Raw genomic sequence first — 15,969 nt, forward strand, 5'->3', positions numbered from 1 at the left:
AGCTCTTCTATTTGTCTATTGTGAGACCTCGAGCAAGTCACTTATCTTCCCTGGGCTTCAGTTACTTCATTTGTGAAATGTGAGCCCTATGACGGATATGGATGGAATCCAACCTGATTAGCTTGTATCTAAGTGCAGTGCCTGATACATAGTAAGGGCATAACAAATACCATTGAAAAAACAAAAATAAAAACAGCACCTACTGCCCAGGTAACGTAAAATCAAGAAACAGCAAGATTGACAACACAATTTCAAATGCTTTATTCCTGTTCCATTTTTATGTCTTTCCCCTTCCTTTCCATTCCATAGCCTTACTAGATCTGGGGAGTTTCCTTCAGCTTCCTCTGGGACTGATTTTCAATTTTCATGGAATGATTCTCCTCCCTTTTCAATTCTTCTGTTATTCATTTCTCCGCCTCTCCTAACCCCTCTCCAAACCTCCCGTTCTGAATTGGTACCCTCAGACATGTCCACAATACATTCACCAGTTTTCTCTTGATGTCAGTACTTGACAAAGTCATTACTATCACCACCTTTAGACATCATCCTTCAACTTCACCTATGACCTTCGTATTTTGGGAAACGGTGTTGGCTTCGTCTTGGATGGAAGCTGACGGCTAGAGCGGGAACAGCAGGGGAAATGGAGGCAGGCAGGTCAAGTTGGAGAATGTTTCAAATACAAGCTGGAGGAAGATGAGAAGGAAGACAGGGGAGGTGTGCGTATGTGTGTGTAAAAAGCCTTCTGATCTCACGTTTCCCTGACCCCAGCATGTAGCTTATTATAAAACAGTTCACCAGGAGGAAGAAAAACTACCCTCTTTCAGCATTTTTCATTTTGCTTTGAGCTGGATTCAACAGAGGGAAAAGAAAATAGGAGTTGTGACTTCTCTTTCAGTTCAGAAACACATGTACGTGGGGGGAAAAGTTTAAAGAGCCAGTCGATTAAAAATAAGGCTTTTTCTTTATTACTAAGTGCCGTACTTTTTATAAGGACCTCTTGCTGTCTTTTAAAAACCACCCTTGGCAGTGTTGGGTTAGTGGATAGAGAAAGGGCCTAGGAGTCAGAAGGACCTGGGTTCTAATCCCCAGTTCTTCCACTTGTCTGCTGTGTGACCTTGGGCAAGTTGCTTCACTTCTCTGTATCTTGTATCTACCTCAGATTTTAAAGGATTTCTTAACTGGCATTCCTTATCCTTTATCCCTTCACCATCCTCTGCTCTTTTCATTTAAGTAGGTTCCTCCTGAATTAGACCAAGGCCTGTATGTTCAGTTGCATTTTCAGTTGTGAACTAGTTGCTCTTTCTAAACCTCTACCTTTCTCCTTGTTGGGAATTTGTCAGGGTGTCAGTCTAAGTTAAAAGTCAAGGAAGCAGGGTGACTCAATGGAAAGAGCACGGGCCTGGGAGTAAGAGGACCTGAGTTCTAATTCTGGCTCTGCCCCTTTCCTGCTGTATGACTTGGCCAAGTTACTTAACTTCACTGTGTCTCACTTTCCTCAGCTTTAAAATGGGGATTCAGTATCTGTTCTCCCTCCTACTGAGGCTATGAGCACCATGTGGGACAGGGACTTTGACCAACCAGTTAAACGTATATCTGCCCCAGAGCTTAGAACGGTGCCTGGCACATAGCAAGCACTTAAATAGCATAGAAAAAGTAAATGTTTTCCTCCTATGTAGACTGTGAGCCCCATGTGGGACATGGACTGTATCCACCCTGATTAACTTGTCTGTACCCAGTGCTTAGCACAGCACTTAATACCATAAAAAATGCCTGTTCTTCTACCTTACACTGTGAGAACCATCTTGGAAATTGACTCTGACCAGCCTGGTAAACATGTATCTGTCCCAACACGTGGAACAGTGCTTAACACATAGTAGGCACTTAACAAATACATTTTTTTTTTTGAAAAAAAGAAAGTGTGAAAATATTTCAACTCATGGTAATGAAAATAAAATAAAAATCTTTCCTTCTGCATTTCCCAGATCCGCCTTTCATTCTCCATCCAAATGGACCAGGGAGACATGACTACATCAGCTTCGCCCTCTTGAAGTCCATAATTTGCTGCTCACATCACTTTCTGAAGCATTATTCTGCATGTGTCTCCCATGCCTTAAAAGAATCTCCTGTGATTCCCTGTTCCTTGTTACATCCAAGAAGCCACTGACTATTGGCTTCAAAGTACTCTGCCAATTCTCTCCCTTATCGATCGACTCTCTCCTCCCACTACACTCCAACTTGCACTCTTTGCTCCTTGCAAGCTAGCCTTTGTCTTAGTCTCATCTCTCCCCTCTCTGATGACACCTTCTTCACATCCTACCTCCTGCTTGGACCTCCATTGCCCTAGAAGTCTGCCAGACATGAGCTTGATGTGGGGCTAGGACTGCTTGCCATGTGACGTAATGTCTGTCTGCTAGTTCTGGATTAGCAAAGGGGTGACCAGTATCTGTGAGATGCATCAGTGTCCAGCAGGATCTTCCACATGATCTCCAAAGATCTCTTCCAGTTTTACATTTCTTTACTTCTACTTTCCAATAAACAATTACCCTCCCCTACTTCAAAGCCTTGTTGAAGGCACATCACCTCCAAGAGGCCTTCCATTCATTCATTTAATCATATTTATTGAGTGCTTACTGTGTGCAAAGCACTGTACTAAGTTCTTGAGAAAGTAAGTATAATAATAGACACATTTCATACCCTTAACAAGCTTCCCTGACTAAGCCCTCCTTTCCTCTTCTCCCACTCCCTTCTGTGTCACCCTGACTTGCTCCCTTTATTCATCCCCACTCCCAGCCCCTCAAACTAATATCCATAGCTGTAATTCATTCATTTATATTCCTGTCTGTTTCCCCCTCTAGACTGTAAGTTCCCTGTGGGAAAGGAACGTGTTTGTTTATTGTTAGATTATACTCTCCCAATTGCTTATTACAATTCTCAGCACACAGTAAGTGCTCATAAATATGATTGACTAATTGTCAATAAATTGTTGGTGTATATTGAATGATTACTATGTGCACTCTTCTCCCAACTTCTTAGTACTATCCTTTGGACAGAGTAAGTTCTCCAGAGATACCATTAATGATGATTGTTGATGAAGCAAAGCACTGAACAAAGTGTTTGGGAGAGTACAGTTCAGCTGAGTTGGAAGTATATGTTCCCTACCCACAAGGAATTTACAATCTAGGGAGTTAGATCCTCCAGCCTATTCTGCTAAACTGCGAACTCGTTGACTGTATCTACTGAACTCTTAGCACAGTGCTCTGCACACAAAAAGTACTCCATAAATACTACTGGTTGATTGTTTTTCTGTTGCCTAGTCAGCTGTGAATTTTGCATTGGACAGCTTTTTTTTAAATAGTACACGTTGAGCACTTAATATGATACAAGAGGCACAATCCCTGTCCCACATGGGGCTCACAGCCTAAGTAGGAGGGAGAAAAGATATCAAATCCCCATTTTGCAGATGAAGAAACTGAGGCACAGAGAAGTTGAGGGATTGGCCCAAGTTCCCACAGCAAGACAAGCGGCAGAAGTGCGATTAGAACTCAGATCGTCTGACACCCAGGGCCAAGCTCTTTCCACTAGGGAACCCTGCTTCTCTGAATTTCCTTCATTCATTCCCTCTAATTTACAAACGAATCTCAATAGTGATATTTTCTGAAGGCTTTCCAGATTTTTTAAAGGATTTCTTACCTGGCATTCCTTACGTAACATTCCCTTCCCCAAGGTTTGTATTCAATTGTCTCAGCTAACCTGATCCCAGAATTCCAAACTGATAGGACAGAGATTTCTAACTCTTGCTTCATGTCAAAAAAGAATGATCATAGAGTTGTTCTGATTTCATTATTTGGGACAATATCATCATTTTTATTATCAGCATTCGTTTGGAGCAAATCTCATTTTATTTACAATCTGTTATTCTTTTTAAACACATTTCTCCTTATCTAACCAGGAGTCCCTAACTGCAGCACTGTCATTTGCGGTGTTTAGTTTTGGCTTATGTGTTTATTTTTGAAATGTGCTTTTCTTTTCTCTCCTCCTCCCCTTATTACGCATGGGCCAGCCGAGCGGAGTTTCTAGGAATGTAATCTGGTCTCTCACCCTTCTTTGTTGTTTATAAACAGCCTGAGATCAGCCATACAGGGTTAGTCTTCAGAATGGGTTTCTCCAGTCACCGGGAGTGATTTAATGCTCTTTAAAACCTGTTATGACTAAAGCTCTGAAATTTCCACATCTGTTTTGTAAATCGCTCCTGTGGCAACGCTGACAGGGGAAGGACTTTAGAAAGAAGGCAGTGAATTACTTGAAGTTAGAGACCCTGTCTCAGAGTGGACAGAGCACGGGCCTGGATTCTGGATCTGGGTTCTAACCCCAGCTCTGTCGCTTGTCTGCTGTGTGACCTTGAGCAAGTCACTTCACTTCTCTGGACTTCGTTTCTCTCTGGGCCTCATTTCTCTGGTATAAAATGGGGATTCAATACCCATACTAGCTCCAACTTATACCATGAGCCCCATGTGTGGAACAGTGACTGTGTCCAACCTGCTTATGTTATACCTACTACAGTGCTTGACACAAAGTGCTTAAAAGATACCACCATTATTATTCCTATTTATGAATAATATTATTATAATAATATTTATGAGAGCCTCTCAGCTTCTAACATAGTGCTTCACCCCCAGGGGGAGATCAACAGAGGCTCCTCAATGATTGATTCATCTTTTTCCACAAACAATGTGGCCTAGTGGAAAGAACCCAGGCCTGAGAGTGAGAGGACCATGTATTGAACTAAACATTGGGTTAAGTCATGAGACAAAACAGTCCCTGTTCTGTAGGTTAAGAAGGAGAGAGAAGAGGTATTTAATCCCCAATTTACAGATGAGGGAACTAGGCAGAGAGAGGTTATGTGACTCGCTGACAAGTGGCAGGTGAGATTAGAACCCAGGCCCTCTGACTCTAAGGTCTGGGCTCTCCCCACAAGGCTACACCATCTTTCTGGATGCATGAGTGTGGGAACTCAAGTGCTTAAGTGAGGTGAAAGCAGTTCAGCAGAGGAGGAGGAGGTGAAGTAGGAATAGTGGGTCTATGGGAGACTGAGCGGAGAAGGCTTCCTGGAGGAAATGGGATTTCAGAAGTGTCTTGAAGATGGAGAGAGCAGCTCTCTGCCGGTTGGGAAGGGGGAGCAAGTTTCAGGAAGGAGGAGGCTGCGGACAAGGAATTGGTGGTGAGAGAGAAGAAAGCAAGGCACAGGTTGATTTGAGAGAAGTGAGATGGGCGAGCCGGGGTGCAGTGGGACAGGAGTGTGCTGATCAATTTTTCTAGGGTGGTAGCCATTTGGTGGAGAAGAAAGGGGATGGATCTTTTCTGAAGAGCCTCTTAGGAGAAGGTTGGGCTAGTAAGACTTTGTCTATCGGGTCTAGGTGGTCTAAGAGGTGGCCACCTTAATGCCAACTTTTTGGCATTAATTGCCAGAAATGTGTGAATGTGTTGTGTGTTTATTGGATGAGTGGGGTGTGTGTGTGTCAGGGGACTGTAGGAGTGTCAGAGCTCAAGAATGACAGGGAAACTTTTTAACCCTACCCAAAGAGAAGCAGCATGGCCTAATGGGTAGAACAAGGCCCAGAGTCAGAATGATCTGGGTTCTAATCCCAGATCTGCCATTTGTCTGCTAGTTCTTGGGCAAGTGACCGGACTTCTCTGGGCCTTAGTTATCTCATCTGTAAAATGGGGATTAAAATTGTGAGCCCCGTGTTGGACAGGGACTATGTCCAACATGTTTAGCTGGTTTCTACCCCAGCACTTAGTACAGTGCCTGGCATGTAGTAGCAATTTATAAACTCCATTAAAAACACGAAGAAAAGTCTAGGAGCTGAGCTGATCCATGGCCTCAGGCCTGCTAGATAACTGTTTCTCTGACTCAATAGCTGTACCTGGAAAATGGGATAATTGTATTGCTTGCTTGTTTAGTACTTCAGATGAACAGCCAGACAACATCAGAGCCATTACTCAAATTGTTGGAAAGAGTGATTTGAAATTAATCGTGCAATTGTCTTAATGAGACCATGACTAATTAGGAAACCTTGTAAATTATATGATAACCCCCAACACACTCAAGAGAAGCGATGACTTATTCAGATGTCAGTGACCATCCCGGGAGAGTTAGACTATGTCCAGTGAAATGAGTACTTTGCCGGGCTGGGCTGGACCGGTTCTGAGTTCAAATTCCTCCCCTACCTTAGGCTTGTCTGGGAAATTTTGGATCAGCGCCTCTAAAATGCTGCCGCCCTCTTGCAAAAAGTGCCTGTGGTGGTTGACTCAAAATTAATAGATGCTAATTTGCCTTTTAATAGACCTGTTATTTACCTAATGTCAAAAGGCCCTGAAATGTCTCCCCCACCCTCAATTCCCCGCCTGCTGAGGGAATCTCTGTCTCCCAGATTCCCAGTTTGTTCCACCCTCAGCCCTCAGAGTGTCCTCCTTTGCCAGTGGGTGGTTTCAGGGGTGCCGGGGAGCTTGACCTCTGACCTTGGCAGTATTTGTGGGGAGAAGGAAAGATTAGCTCTTCCAGACCCCCGAAGGGATGGCTAATGGAATTGAAGATGTTTAGCCCAAGAGAAGGGAAGACCAAAGGGAGATTTAATTACTGTTTTTAAGCGTAATAAAAGGCAGAACCAGCCAGAACTTGTTGTGGGCCAAGGGTGACTCCCCAAAGCCATGGAGAAGAGCAGGCACCCTGGAACTGGGTAATCACAATTGAGGTACTTGTTAAGCATCTACTATGTGCCAAATGCTGTACTAAATGCAAGATAATCAGGTGATATCCAACCCTTGCCCACATAGGGCTCACAGTCTGAGTGGGAGGGAGATCGGGAATTTAACACACATTTTAAAGATGAAGAAACTGAGGCTCAGAGAGGTTAAATGACTTGCCCAAGGTCCCATAGCAGGCTTGTGATAGAGGGAGCGTTGGAACCCATGCCTGGGGCTTTTTTTTAATTTGCTATTTGTTTAGCACTTACTATGTGACAAGCACTGTTCCAAGCACTGGAGTAGATACAAGCTAATCAGGTTGGACCCGCTTCCTGTCTCACCTGGGGCTCACAGTCTTAATCCCCATTCTAGATGAGGTCACTGAGGCCAAGAAAAGTGAAGTGACTTGCCCAAGTCCACACAGCAGGCAAGCAGAGGAGCTGGGATTAGAACCCAGGTCCTTCTGACTCCCAGGCCTACTAGGGCACTCTGCTTCTCCATATGCAGCTGGGGGAGGAGACACCAGCATCACTGGCTGCCCAGTATTTATTGAGTGCTTACTGTGTGCAGACTGTAGACTCCACATAGACTGTGTCCTATACGTTTGTATTATCCACAACCCAGTGCTTAGCACAGCACTTGGTACATAATAAAGGCTTAACCCAGCCTACTGGGTTATAATATTATCATTATTATCACAGTACAGAGCAGGCGGGAGGGCACACAGGCAGGCCCTTCCAGCTTTAATGCTTACCTGTGAGTTTTTGTTTCATTTTAATGGTATTTGTAACGTGCTTACTATGAGCCAGGCACTGTACTAAGCACTGGGGTTGGACACAGTCTCTGTCCCACATGGGACTCACAATATTCATCTCCATTTCACAGAGGCATAGAGAAGTGAGGTGACTCTGCTAAGGTCACACAGAAGACAAGTGGTGCAGCAGGAATTAGGACCCAGGTCCTCTGAATCCCAGGCCCAAGTTCTTTCCACTAGACCTCATTGCTTCAAACACAAGCATCAGGCAATTGCTCCAATGTCTTTTTTGCTGGGAGGAGAGTGAACAACTCTGGAGATCTGGCCCCTGGTTCGAGGTCACTGTTGCCAATGACTTGGTGTCTCTGAAATTAGCACTTTCTCCTCAGCACCTTTCACTGGGGATTTCGAAGCCCTCCACAGGCACTAATTTGCTAATCTCCACAAGGCCCCTGATAAGCCTGTGGCACCTGGAATCATCCCCACTTCACAGTTGGTGAAACTGAGGCAGAGGAGGATGGAGAGAGAGGCTGGAGGCATCTCCAGGTGCTCTGATCCTGACTTGGTGAATTTGCCCATGACCACCCTCTGTCCCCTCCTTCCTCCTGCTCTTCCAGAGCTGCGGAGAAAAGCAAGGGGGGCCTCTCCTTGGCTGTCAGTCAGACGTGTTCGGCTTTGCCAGAAACTTGTTGGGCGGAGACACAACATGAGAATTAGTGGGCTAATTATTGTTTTCTCTGTTTCAGGCAACACAGCTGGGCCAAGCTGGGATTCCCATTTATTAGAGTCCTAATCCTGTGCAGTTTACCTGGAGAGATCCCACATAAAATCTCACCCCTCTCTTCTTCCAAGGACCTAATTCCATACAGAACATCTCCTAATGGGAGCCTGACACTCCTCCACTCTCTCTTCCCCCGGCCTCATGTTTGTTCTGGTATTTGTTAAATGCTTACTTTGTGTGTCTTCTAGACTGTAAAGTCCTCCAGTCAGGGAAAGTATCTGCCAACACTGTTGTACTGTACTCTCCAAAGTGCTTAGTACAGTCCTCTGCACACAGTAAGCGTTCGATAAATACCATTCATCATGATGATGATGCCAAGCCCTGGGGTCAACACAAGACACAATCCCTGGCCCTAATGAGATGCACCATCTAAGTGGGAGGGAGAATAGGTATTGAATCCCTGTTTTACTGATGAGGAAGATGGAGCCCAGATAAGGAAAGTGACTTTCCCGAGGTCACATAGATGGCTAAGTGGTGGAGCTGGGATTAGAACCCAGGTAGCAATAATAATTGTTGAGTTTAAGTGCTGACTATATGCCAAGCGCTGTACGAAGCACTGGGGTAGATGCAAGATTAGCAGGTCCCACATTATTATTAGATTATTATTTAGATTATTACAGTCTAAATAGGAGGGCAGACAGGAATTGAATTCCTGTTTTACAGATGAGGGAACTGAGGCACAGAGAAGGTAAGTGATTTGCCCAAAGGTAACACAGCAGACAAGTGACGGAGACAGGATTAGAGCCCAGGTCTCCAGACTCCCAAGTCGATGCTCTTTCCACTAGGCCATGTCACTTCTCTCCTCCATCTCTCCCCCACCTTTCACCTGCAACACCTATGTTCTCTCCGTGTCAACTGGAGGAGAACTCATCTGGATCCTCCTCAGGGGAAAGGGGTGTATATCCTTGGGTGGGTTTTCTGCTTAGAAACTGGGCCCTGTTCACACCAGAGGCTGGCCAGAGGTGCTTCAGGATGGAAGAAGAAGCAGTGTGGCCTAGTGGATAAAGCCTGGGAGTCAGAAGCACCTGGGTTCTAATCTGGGCTCTGCCGTTTCCCTGCTGTGTGACCCTGGGCAAGTTGCCTAACTTCTCTATGCCTCAGTTCCCTCATCTGTAAAATGGGGATTAAGACTGTGAGCCCGGGACTGTGTCCAGCCCGATTTGCTTGTAATACCCTAGCACTCAGTTCAGTGCCTGGCACATAGTAAATGCTAAGCAAATACCATAATTATTGTTATTAGGAGAGTGAGAGAGGGGAGTGAGGACAGAAAGCACAAAATCCTCCCCCTTGCCTTTGCAAAGGCCCAACTTTTCCTTGCACTGCCCTCTTGCTCCCTTTGAAATAATCATAGGGTAGACCCGAGCTGGCTCTGTTGCCGTGGTGACCACTCTAATTTCTTTTAATCCCAGCGTTCCTTCCCAAGGAGACGTCTCCCCCTCCCTCACGGCTCCCCGTCCCCGTCGGCCTATAATGTGTTTTAATTGTAATAACTACTAGGTTTTAAAGAGGTAACGACCGAGCGCTGGGAACCGGGTTGGCTGGGCTCCAGGGTCGGAGCTGCCTCTCTCGGTGGCGCCAGGCCCGTCTCTGTGCCTCAGGGCCAGGCTGGGGGCTGTGGGGAGCTGAGGGGAGGCCGAGGGGCTGGGGGGTACTGAGGGGTGGCTGGGGGGCTGTAGGGAACTGGGGGGAGACTGGCGGGGTTTTAGGGTGCTGAGGGGAGGCTGGGAGGCTGTGGAGAGCGGAGGCTGGAGAGCCGGGGGGCTGTGGGGTGCTGAGGCTTTGGGAGTTGAGGTGACATCAGGGGGTTGCGGGGAACTGAAGGGAGGCTGGGGGGCTGTGGGGAGCTGAGGGGAGGCCAGGAGGCTGTGGAGAGCTGAGGGGAGGCTGGGGAGATTGGGGTTAAGGGGAGCTGAAGGGAGGCTCGAGAGCTTCTAGACTTCTTCTAGGCCATGAGCCCACTGTGAGCAATGGCCCACTGTGATTGTCTCCATTTGTTGCTGAATTGTACTTTCCAAGAGCTTACTATAGTGCTCTGCACATGGTAAGCACTCAATAATTAGGATTGAATGCATGAATGAGCCTGGAATCTGGGGGGGCATGAGGAGACTGGGGAGCCTGGAGAGCAATGAAGGAGAGGGTACTGGTGGCCAATGGCCACATTCAGAGGTGTTCCCACCGTGCTTTCCTCTCTTTGTGTCTCCCTTTCCCCTCAGGAAGGAAACCCCTAGGCCATTATCACTGGGCTACCCCAGTGCTGGATTCCCTCACTGATATTCTATGACCCTAGTGGAGAGGAACCAAGTCTGGGAATCAGAGGACCTGGGTGCTACTCAGCACTGCCACTGAGCCCACGTTTGACCTCGGCCCAATCACTCCCCCACGCAGGGCCTCGGTTTCCTCACCTGTAAATTGGGGTTAATGATACCGGCCTCTCCTTCCTCCCACAGGGTTGTGAGATAAGGAATGTGAAAGGGCTTTGGAAACTTTAAAGCTGGGTAGAAGTTCAAGGAGTTATTTAACCCCTTTCCTGCTGGATTGGAGCCAAGGGATCGCTTCTTTGTGGCCACAGAGGCTAGTTGGGGAGGAAAGCCAGGGCAATCAAATGGGTGAGGCTTAGACCCTGAAGCCATTTTGAAGATGAAACCTAGGGACTCGTTTTGGGGAGAACTTGCCAACAAGTTTAAGAGGTAGATGTGATGGCGAGCAGTCAGTATTTATTGAGTACTTACTGTGTGCAGAGCAATGTATTAAGCGCTTGGGAGAGTACAATAGAACAATCTAAGGTACACATTTCCTGCCCACAATGAGCTTACAGTCTTGAGGTATGTTCCTCTCTAGTCTGTAAGCTTTTTGATGGCAGGGATCATGTCTACCAGTTCTTTTGTACTTTCTCATGTGCTATAGTAAAGCAGCGCGGCTCAGTGGAAAGAGCACGGGCTTTGGAGTCAGAGGCCACCGATTCAAATCCCGGCCCCGCCACTTGTCAGCTGTGTGACTTTGGGCAAGTCACTTCACTTCTCTGGGCCTCAGTTCCCTCATCCGTAAAATGGGGATGAAGACTGTGAGCCCCTTGTGGGACAACCTGATTACCTTATAACTACCCCAGCACTTAGAACAGTGCTTTGCACATAGTAAGTGCTTAACAAATACCAACATTATTATTATTATTAATCACTCATATTTATTGAGCACTTATTGTATGCAGAGCACTGTACTAAATGCTTGGGAGAATATGCTATAACAATATAACAGACACATTCACTGATCACAGTGAGCTTACAGTTTAGGGGCATGAGCCTCTCTAGACTGTGAGCCCACTGCTGGGTAGGGACTGTCTCTATATGTTGCCAACTTGTACTTCCCAAGCGCTTAGTACAGTGCTCTGCACACAGGAAGCGCTCAATTAATATGATTGATTGATTGATTGACTGTAAGCTCCTCGAAGGCAGGGGTCACATCTACCAGTCCTGTTGTATTCATTCATTCACTCAATCATTTATTGAGCACTTACGGTGTGCAGAGCACTGTACTAGGTGCTTGGGAAAGCACAATACAACAATAAATGGTGACATTCCCTGCCCACAATGAGCTCACAGCTCCCCTAAAGTTGGGGAGACAAGCATCAACACAAGTAAATGAAATTAGAGATATGTACATAAGTGCTTTGGGGCTGGGAGTGGGGAAGAGCAAAGGGAGCAAGTCAGGGCGACACAAAAGTGAGTAGGAGGTGAGGATCTCCTCCTACTAAAAGTGGGGCTTAGTCTGGGAAAGGTCTCTTGGAGGAAATATGCCTTCAATAAGGCTTTGAAGCCAGGGAGAGAGGCCGTCTGTCAGATTAGAGGGGGAAGGGCATTCCAGGCCAGAGGCAGGACGAGGGCTAGGGGGTCAGTGGTGAGACAGGTGAGATGCTCAATAAATACCATTGATTGATTAACTGCTATGCCATCTGCCTCCTTTGGCTCTAGGCCCAGGTAAGCTCCCCGTGGCAGGTGTTCCTGATCCCACAGGATGCTGAAAGAAGGCAGTGTGGCCTAGTGGAAAAATCATGGACCTGAAAGACCGGGGATGTGGATTCTAATCCCACCTTCACCACTTGCTGGATGTGTGACCTGGGGCAAGTCTCTCCACTTTGTGCTTCGGTTTCCTCATGCGTAAAATGAGGGTTAAATCCTACTACCTCCTAGTTTGACCGAGATCCCATGTAGGACAGGGAAGGCGTCCAACCTTACTGTCTTGTATCTATCCCAGTGCTTAGAACAGTGCTTGGCACATAGCAAGTGCCAAAGAAAATTATTATTATTATTACATCACAAGGATCAGAATCATTCCCCCTGGAATGACTTGAGCCCTGACTGTAAAGTTATTTATGGCAGGGCGGTGGGGAATGGCTCAGCAGAATCAACTGCTTCAACACTAGGCCTCTGTGCCAGTCAGAACATTTATCCTACAAGTTGATCGAAATCTCTTTCGCTGCAATGTAAGCCCAGTGCTGTGTGACTTTGGGCAAGTAGCCTACCTTCTCTGGTCCTCTGTGGCCCCCAGACTCACCGACTGTATACATGGGCTCCATATTTAGGTCTCAGTGTGGTACCCTTCCCTCTTCAGCTTCAGCCATGGCTTCTGGTCCTTGGGTTTCCTGTTCCAACCAAGGAAGGAGATGTGGTCACTTGTGGATAGTGGAGCATGGGCTGGGAGTCAGAAGGACCTGGGTACTAGGTCATTTAATTTGGCAAGTCATTTAATTTCTCCTTGCCTCAGTTCTCTCATCTGTAAAATGAGGATTAAGACTATAAACCCCATGTAGGACAGGAACTGTGTCCAGCCCTATTACCTTGTATCGAACCCAGCACTTAGAACAGTGCTTCGCACATAGTAAGTGCTTAACAAATAGCATCATTATTATTATTATTATTACCATGGGGGAAGTCATTTAATTTCTCTGTGTCTCAGTTCCCTCTCCTGTAAAATGGGGATTGATACTGTGAACCCCATGTGGGACAGGGACTGCGTCCAACCTGATTAAGTTGTACCTACCCCAAGGTTTAGTACAGTGCCTGGCACACTGTAAGTGCTTAACAAATACAACAATTATTATTATTATTATTATTATTATTATTATTATTATTATTATTATTGATTGGGGGTAGGGGAGGCTGGGTATTGGAGGGCTATGTCAGAATGGGGTTTTCCTTCCTGGAAACTGACAGTTCTCTCTTCTCTGAAAAGACAAGGATGCCAGGTCAACAACGGAGAGTTACAGAGGCCTATAAAGCGGTAGTCTCAAGAGAACCACAATTAGACGCAAAACAATTTTGTGGGAAACTTTAATTGGTCTAGGCCAGTTTTCTGCCCCAAGACCATATTACTAAGGAACTCCATTCCAGCCTGTTCCCCCCGGAGTAGCTCAGATCCTCCCTCTCAGTCAGTCGCATTTACTGTCTGCAGAGCACTGTACTAAGCGCTTGGGAGAGTACACTATAACAATGTAACAGCACATCCCCTGCCCACAACGAGCTTACAGTCTAGACGGGGAGATAGACATTGATAGAAATCCAAAAATGATAGACATGTACATAAGTGCTGTGGGGCTGGGAGGAGGCATAAATAAAAGGAGCAAGTCAGTGTGATGCAGAAGGGAGGGGAGAAGAGGAAAGAAGGGCTTAGTCAGGGAAGGCCTCTTGGAGGAGATGGGCCTCTCATAACATGTTCTAGTCAACGGACACAAAACACGTCAGTTGGAAGCTTGTGACATTATGCTTGAAGTGGGCCTTTAGCTTCCAAGACCCTCCATCCCTGAATTTCAGTCCACCTAGGGTAATATTAGATGGCCCTTAGGATTTCAACAGCCAACGTTCTGAATTTTTTTTTCCCCCTAATTTAATGTGCCAGACAAGTCACGCTGTAATTAAAACCAGAGACGACAACTAGACTTAGAGATTTGAAGGCTATAAAATTCTAGGACAGGTTTATGTAAAGCAATTAAAAAGAGGGTAAAAAATTGTTAAAAAATTAAACACTAATTACTTTTTTTTTCCCTTTCCTGAGCTCTTCGGCCCTCAGAGTTCCAAGAAGATGTAAAAAGGGGAAGGTTTCGCTTTGTTGCTGGAAAGCAGGTCGAGCAAATACTTTTCTCCATTTTCTGGTAGAATCCATCTGCTGTCAATTAGTATAAATCATGCCTTTTCAATTAAATGGGCTTAGGAGTTCTACGGAGAAGTCTGGTAGCAAAATAGGGAGCGGGGCTGGAAGCAGGGGGTGGGAGAGAAAGGTGCAGTGAGTTGCAGGCCACGAAGTGGAAATATCTTTTAAAAGGTGTGATTCCATTTTAGTGTTTTCCATATAAAATGGGGTGGTTCTCCCCACACTACAGGGAGCAGTGAAGGGTGGAAACAAAGTCACGGCAGTGAAGTGTGAGTTGGAGCTAAATGAATTCCTGCCAGCTGTGGGGTGGAGAAGGACATCCAGTTATTGCTGCTGCACCGTGGATGGTGTTCGTGAGAAATGGGATCTAGCTGCAGCAGGAGGGATTTAGGTTAGATGTTGGGAAGAAGGACAGGTAGATTAAACTGTTAAATGTATTACTCTATTTATTATTACTCTATTCATTTATTATTACTCTATTTATTTATTATTACTCTATTATTACTCTATTTATTTACTTTACTTGTACATATCTATTCTATTTATTTTATTTTGTTAATATGTTTGGTTTTGTTCTCTGTCTCCCCCTTCTAGACTGTGAGCCACTGTTGGGTAGGGACTGTTTCTATATGTTGCCAACTTGTACTTCCCAAGCGCTTAATACAGTGCTCTGCACACAGTAAGCGCTCAATAAATACGATTGATTGATTGATTGATTGAAATGTGGGCTTGATGACTGGGGACAATTAGTGGAATCTCTCTCGTCAATCAGTCAGTGGTATTTACTGAGCACTTACTGTGTGCAGAGCACTATAGTAAGCACCTGGGAAGGTACAATGTAACAATAAACAGACATTCCCTGCCCACAATGAGCTTACAGTTAATGGGATTTATTGAGCGCTGGTTGTGTGCAGAGCACTGTACTACGTGTTTGGGGGGAGTACAATATGACAGAGTTCAATGACCCTATTCTTTTACCCACATGAGGAAAAGTGCCATTTAATATTAATATTATTAGTGGATTTATTCACTGCTTACTGAGCTCCAAATACTGTCTAAAGTGCTGAGGTAGGTAAACATGGGGTTCACTGTCTGTGGCTGAGGGAGAGAAAGAATTTCAACTCCATTTTACAGATGAGGAAATGGAGGCCCAGACCAGGTGAGTAACTTGCCCAAGATTATTTTATTCATATTAATGTCTGTTTATGCATATTAATATCTGCCTCCCCTACTAGACTGTATGTTTGTTATGGGACAGGAATGTGTTTTCTAATTTTGCTGTATTGTCCTCTCCCAAGCCCTTAGTACAGTGCTCTTCATTTAGTCAGTCAATCATATTTATCGAGGGCTTACTGTGAGCCGAGCACTGTACTAAGCACTGGGGAGAGTACAATACAACAATGAACAGACACCACTCCCTGTTCATGGTGAGCTTACAATCTACCAGTACATAATAAGTGGTCAATAAATACTAGTGATTGATTAATTTCAGGGTCATTCTTTTGGGAGGGAGTGTAGCCTTGTGGAAAGATTCCAGTCCTGGGAGTCA

General features: G+C 45.5%; 1 long non-coding RNA gene across 1 annotated transcript in view; it reads right to left on the reverse strand.

Annotated features, from left to right (window-relative positions):
- Positions 1 to 237: 237 nt before the first annotated feature.
- LOC119937868 overlaps positions 238 to 15,969 on the reverse strand; it is a 66,507-nt gene continuing 50,775 nt past the window's right edge. The window contains exons 2-3 of the long non-coding RNA XR_005454245.1: positions 12,796 to 12,915; positions 238 to 683 (exon numbers count right to left, since the gene is read on the reverse strand). This is a non-coding gene — a long non-coding RNA (uncharacterized LOC119937868). The remainder of the gene's footprint in view (positions 684 to 12,795; positions 12,916 to 15,969) is intronic.

The sequence above is a fragment of the Tachyglossus aculeatus genome, chromosome 15, assembly GCF_015852505.1.
Source record: "Tachyglossus aculeatus isolate mTacAcu1 chromosome 15, mTacAcu1.pri, whole genome shotgun sequence".
Taxonomy (NCBI): Eukaryota; Metazoa; Chordata; class Mammalia; order Monotremata; family Tachyglossidae; genus Tachyglossus; species Tachyglossus aculeatus.